The 6,000-nt window shown below is 37.0% G+C and overlaps 1 protein-coding gene across 1 annotated transcript in view; it reads left to right on the top strand.

Annotated features, from left to right (window-relative positions):
- The first annotated feature begins 240 nt into the window (after nt 1-240).
- LOC142083560 (sodium channel protein type 1 subunit alpha) overlaps nt 241-6,000 on the top strand; it is a 98,146-nt gene continuing 92,386 nt past the window's right edge. Inside the window, exons 1-2 of the mRNA XM_075153109.1 lie at nt 241-500; nt 1,172-1,251. The gene's annotated coding sequence lies outside the window, so the exon portion shown is untranslated. The remainder of the gene's footprint in view (nt 501-1,171; nt 1,252-6,000) is intronic.

Below are 6,000 nucleotides of genomic sequence, written 5' to 3'. Positions count from 1 at the left end.
TGTTCCTTGCTGAAGGAACACGGGGATGTAGATTTTCAGACTCGTTTACAAGTCAGAAAATCTTTTAAAAAGCATCTTTTACAGCCGGTTCATTTCTTTTGCCGGTAGAGGGGGCTGTCCTTTAAGGGGATGGCTCAGTATCGGGTTTTTTTCCCTTTTTTTTCTGTCTTCACCCTTGTCTCTGCCTCTCTTCCTCCTCCCATCCCCCCTCTTTTTTTTTTTTTTTTTTTTTTTTTGCCTGCTCTTTGCTGATTTGTATTAGGTACCACAGAGTGAGCCTCAGAGCAGGAAGCTGAGAATGAAGCAGACAGGATACTGCAGAGTCTTTTTTTTTTCTTCCCAATGAGAATGCAGCAATTTATAAATACTTGGTAATCTTTTGGAATTGGGAATCTTCAACATGTTTATTAGAGAGCACTTCAAGCATTTCATCATCACTATCTCTTGGGCTTTGGGGTTTTTTTCCCCTCATAATACATTTGAAATTCATGTTTTATCAGGTAAGCCAGCAAGATGTTAAATCCTAGACCTTAGTTCATTTATGTTAGCTGTCTGCATGGGGTCCCCCCCGCTTTTTTCTTTTTTTTTTTTTAATCATTTCTGAATGCTTGCTTTGTAGTTATTGTTAAGCATATAATTAAGGAGAAAATCCAATTTTGGTGTTTTTAAAAATGTTTCAAAAGCTATAGTGAGGTCTTTTTGACAGCACATCATTTTGTTACAAGATGGATTTCACTGGCCTTATATTTTTTGGTGTTTGCCAGTTTGTTGGGGGAGGGGGGTGGTGTTTAAATTATTATTCAAGATTTTTCCCCTGAACTGTTCAGAAGTTAACAGAGGTCATGTTGTTCCTTCACATGAGAAACATATTAAGGGCTAAAGCAAGCAATGGTGTAGTCAAAATCCTAGCATTGCAGGACTGTATAGTTTTCCTTCCCGTAGAGAAGCTCTGCTTTAAGGCTAAATGTTTCACACAAATGTTTGAGGTTTACCGAAGGAAGAAAGGGCTCCCTCCTCTTTTTCTCTCTCTCTAACTCCCCCTGCCCTTCATCTTTCTGATCAGGTACACTGCTGGAAGCCCTTGGTTTCATTTACATACTGCTCAGGACTGGTTGTAATGCTGTAGATATAACTCGGTTCATAATCTGAACCGTCTTGCTTTTTCAAACAGCACAAGAAATTTGCCAGGTGGACATCAAGCTCTTTCAGCGTCTTTTCTAAAATGGATTTCTTCTCTGCTGCTTGTCTGAGGTATGTGCTTAAAAGACTCCCACTGAACTAATTTATCTAGGATTGGGCTGTCTGTTCAACCCACCCGTCCTTCATCCCCACTTTGAAAAAGTTGTTGTTGCTCATTCTGCAGTATTTGAAAATGGATTGGTGTTTTCTATCCCTGTTGAAAACCTGTTCAGTTGTACTTATTCCAGAAATGCTTATTTTGTAGCTATGGTGTCAAACTCCTGAGCTATATTGGCTGATGTTACTGTTGCATTCTTGAAGTGCACCTGCTTTTCTATTGTGTTTTTCAAGCTTGACCGAATGGTTAATACAAAGTACAAAGGAGAAAAGACTGTGCTAAAAATAATTCTGAGAATCTAACGTGAAACAATAACAGGATGATTGCTGTCACGACTGACACCCTGTTAGTTTATTCTCTTGAGCCTGGTTTGTGTGATCTTGAATATTTGCTGAAATATTTAGACACAAGAAAGCAAGTTAGAGACAGGCAGTCTTAAACTGATTGTCCTCGGTTTGCTAGGTAGTCACAGAAAGTTTTCCTTATTTTAAAGAAAGTATCAATGATGGGAGCGGCGGGAAGTAAGAGCTTTAGCCTGCCTCAAGGGTGTCAAGTTTTTATTGCATAAGACATAGATAATCAGTACAATTCTAGGGAAATTCTAGGAAAGCAACAGCAATTTGCATATTATCTTGTACCAGAAATAAATAATTTTAAAAGTCTGACTATAATGACTTACAGGACTTATATAGATGAGTGTATAGCATGGAATCATATATCCTATCAGGTGTTTGAAACAATACTTTATATCAGGGGCAAGGGTACTTTATTATTGATCACTGAAATCTGTATTGAAATTGTCATATTATAACCTTAACTTGCTTTGAAGTTTCAGAAGTTGTAAATGTCAACAACTGAGGTAGTTGGGAAGGTAAAATAAATGACAAATTATTTCATTTTTAAAATGAAGGTGGCCTTGAACTAGAAAACCTTTAGAATGTCTATGAATATGACTCTTCTCTTCAACGTACTATCAATGCCAAGCACTTTACAAGACAGCTGATTGTTGACTTTTAAGGATGGCATCACTGCTACTATCCATATCACACTACATCCTTCCAACATGTGAATTCTACTGTAAGAGTTTTGTACATTAATGACAGAAGCAGACATATTTAGGGGACAAACCCACAAAGCTTAGCGTCGGAGTTTGTCACTTGAATGGTACTTTACTGATCCTTCTCTATCGTTTTTGACTACCTTAAATTGAAGAATTGAGATTAAAGAAGTGTGAAGGTTTTTCTGCTCTTGGTTATAAGAAATACTCTGGCGTTAATCAGGAGAAGTGGGTACTTCTTTGCAAATGTCTTTCAAAAAGGGTCAGAAAGCTTGCTATAATTTGTGTGTGTGTGCGTGCGTGTGTGTTTAGAACTGTGATACTCTTCTGGATTAATGTCTTTTCTTTCATTTTATTAATTTTCTCAACTCCAGTACCACCTCACCTGTGGGAAAACATGTTGGGTCTTTTGGACTAAACATTTTGAGATTTGTTGATTCTCTTCCAATAGCAGGAACATATTCTACCTTCTTTTTCTCCATTGAAGACAGCTGATATGTATAGGAGGGAGAGTAAGGGACAGAGCAAGGGAGCAAGAGTAAGAGACCTGTATTTGACCTGTAGACTTTCTGTTGATGCCAAAACGAATACAGCAGAAGACAAACTAAATTAAAAATTGAAGAATACATATTCACAATTGTAAACTGAGAAAAAAAAATGTTATGCCATCAGTAAGACATACTAGGTAGGGAATACCATCAGGCTTTTTTTAGCATAATGTTTTAGAGCACTTAAGAGATCAAATTGCTCAAAGAGAAAAAAAATCATAAAGCTGAAATATTCTAAAATGGAAAAAAAGGAACCTTTGAGTAAATTTTAACCATTAAAAGCTACAACTGATGTTTCTGGCTGAACCTAATATTGTAGGGAGATGTTCTCCAAGTTCTCCAAATGTTTTTCCCAAAGCTCAGTAGTTCTGGCACACATTACTTCCATTTTCTTATTGTAGGTTTATTCTTTGTAGATTCCTATCCATGAAAACATAAAAAATTTGGATGGAAACAACTGAAAGTTTGGTATGGGTGAAGTAATTAGTTAAATGGCAAATGTAGACTCAGAAATCATTGCCCTTTCCATAGTGGGGTTAGTACAATTTCTGTAAAATGTACTAATCTCATTTTATTCAATATTAGTAATATTTATTTAAAGAATCTCTGTGACGTCTTACTGAATACATGGGTGTTCAGTGTTTTCAGGCTTCCTGTCTTTTACTGATTATTGTGTCATCAATTCTGCCTCTTCCATTTCCAGCAGCGTGTGTGGTTCCAGGCCCCCTTTCACATTCTTCTAATGTGCTATTTAACTCTGACAAAAATAGTTGATTTTATTTTGCATTTATTACCAAAATTCTGGGTAGCACCCTTCCCTGCTATATTAAATATCACTTGAAAAACCATGTTTCTGACTCAGCCACCATTCTATTTATTGTTTGCATTTATCAGCCCCAGAAGCTCTCTCTCTCCTTCCTCTTTGTGCTAGGAAATTCTGATTACGTTGCTTTTTCTGAACGCAAATTTCCATCGCTTTCTGTCTCAACAGTATCCAGTACATCTCTGACCATCTTTCCAGTGCTCTATTTTAAAATGTTTCCATCCTTATTATTCATTTCCTCTTTTTTCACAAGTCTCTGATGTTGCAGCATACATGCACAGCCTTTATCATAACAGGGCAGCCCTACCATCTCTCTCTCCATTGCACCTCTCTCCCCTGTCTCTCTCCGTTGCCTCTCTTATATCTTCCTTCTGGCAACGATCACATGTCTGCTCACAATTCCCTTCACCTGTTTCTGTTCTTGAATCAGCTGGTACTCATTAGGCCACCTCTTAATTCTTCTCCACATGTCCCCCTTTTTTGTTTATGGTTTTGTAGCATTGCCAAAGTCCTATCCGAAACTCCCGATTCCAGAATTCTTCTCCACATCTGAGAAAAAAAGGACATAACCCCTCTATTTTTGGTCTCAGAAACATTCAGCTCAGTTTGTGCTTTCAAGCTTTATCCCATCTCATGCCTTCTATCTTGGTAGTTTGTTTCAGTACCTTGTAAACATGCAGATCAATCTTTTTCATCTTTCTCCTACTCCTTAAACAGATTATCTAATTTGCTTCCAGCATTGGCTTTTTAAAAATTACTTCATAATACAATTCAAAGCACTGAAGATCATTCTCCTGGTAAAACAAAACAAAACCAAACAGAAACCCAAATCCTGTCAAGGTCAGAAAGAAAAATTTAGGAATAAATGTAGAGTCTTGTGAGATTCAAGTAGGCTTTATTTAATAGTGGTATTGGTCAAAGATGACAAAACTAAGCAGCAACTACAGTACTTCTTAACTGAAGTAATGTATCTGAAGGAAGCTTTCAAATGCTTGGTTATTTAAGTGCATTTTAAGCCAATGACCTGACTGTGTTCCAGATGTACTTGCCTGCAATGCTTCCATGCTCTCATTCCTCCCTGGACTCCATTTTCTACTTACTCTTTAATGGTGTTTCCTTCAGAGTGAGATCTTTCATTTTCTTTAATGATTTAAAGTGTCTAACCGTTTTGTTTCAAATTATTGTTGAATCTATTTGCCAAGAGGAAATTGTGACTGAGATTTTTTGAGGAAGATGATAGGTGCTCCTCCTAGGAGTGTCTCAACAGAGCTCTTTCAGTAGCTTTGCAGGATTCTTGGAGCAGGTCTAGAGATGAAAAGAAAAGGGAAGAGGCTGGCGGATCATTAGAACCTGAATACTGAAGATGAATTCTGTTCTTTACATCCATAGCGGCTGGGACAGGAAGTGAAGACTGAAGAAATGGGCTCATCCAGATGAGATACGGGGAGAAACTTTCTAACAGAGAGGACAGTGGAGAGCTGCAATAGAGTGTCAGGGGAAGCTGTGAAATTTGTCATGAAGGTCTGTAGGAAGAGGTTAGATGAAACATCTTTGGGGAAATAGGTATAGTGATCTTGCCTTGGGCAGGGAGATGAACTAAGTGGCCTCTGATCATTGTTTCCAACCCGATATTTCTGTGAGTCTACAGAAAGGAGTAGATATCTGAAGTACAACAGACTTAAAGAAAAGTGTATCATAAATTATATAGGGTCCAAAATAAACCTCCTAAAAGCTATCTTCATTAGGATTTTCTTAAAGTATATAAGCATCCCCTCAAAACACTTATTCTATGGTTTATTCTAAGAATGTCTTGATAAATACACACTCTGCAACACTTCAAATATATCTAGAAAGAACAGAAAATATGTCCTTATTTAATTTCTTAGTGTTTCTTTTAGATCAGATAGGCTTTACTGGTTAACCATAGCGAGTAGGTGAATAAAAGGGGGAGGAAAAGGATATATATACTATACATTTAATTAAAAAGACTTTTTAAATTGATAGTGTATCTCCAGCAGAGAGAACTAGGACACTTCAAAAGCTAATTCAATAAAGTGACTGTACCAGAGCCATTTCAATGTTTTATATTTTATATTAATGTTCGGTATTTTTCATAGCTGAGAAACCCAATCTGATACATTTATTTTCTGAAACAAAAGCCTAAATAATACCAAATATATCACCTGAAATGTGCAGTGAGGGATAGAGGCAGAGAACTTTTCAGAGCTCCATACTGGCTACATTAACAATGCTTAATTGAAGAAGTTATCCAACA

Source organism: Calonectris borealis, chromosome 6 (assembly GCF_964195595.1).
Source record: "Calonectris borealis chromosome 6, bCalBor7.hap1.2, whole genome shotgun sequence".
Classification (NCBI taxonomy): domain Eukaryota; kingdom Metazoa; phylum Chordata; class Aves; order Procellariiformes; family Procellariidae; genus Calonectris; species Calonectris borealis.
Note: the sequence above shows the minus strand (reverse complement) of the source record. Positions and strands in the feature narration are given on the sequence as shown.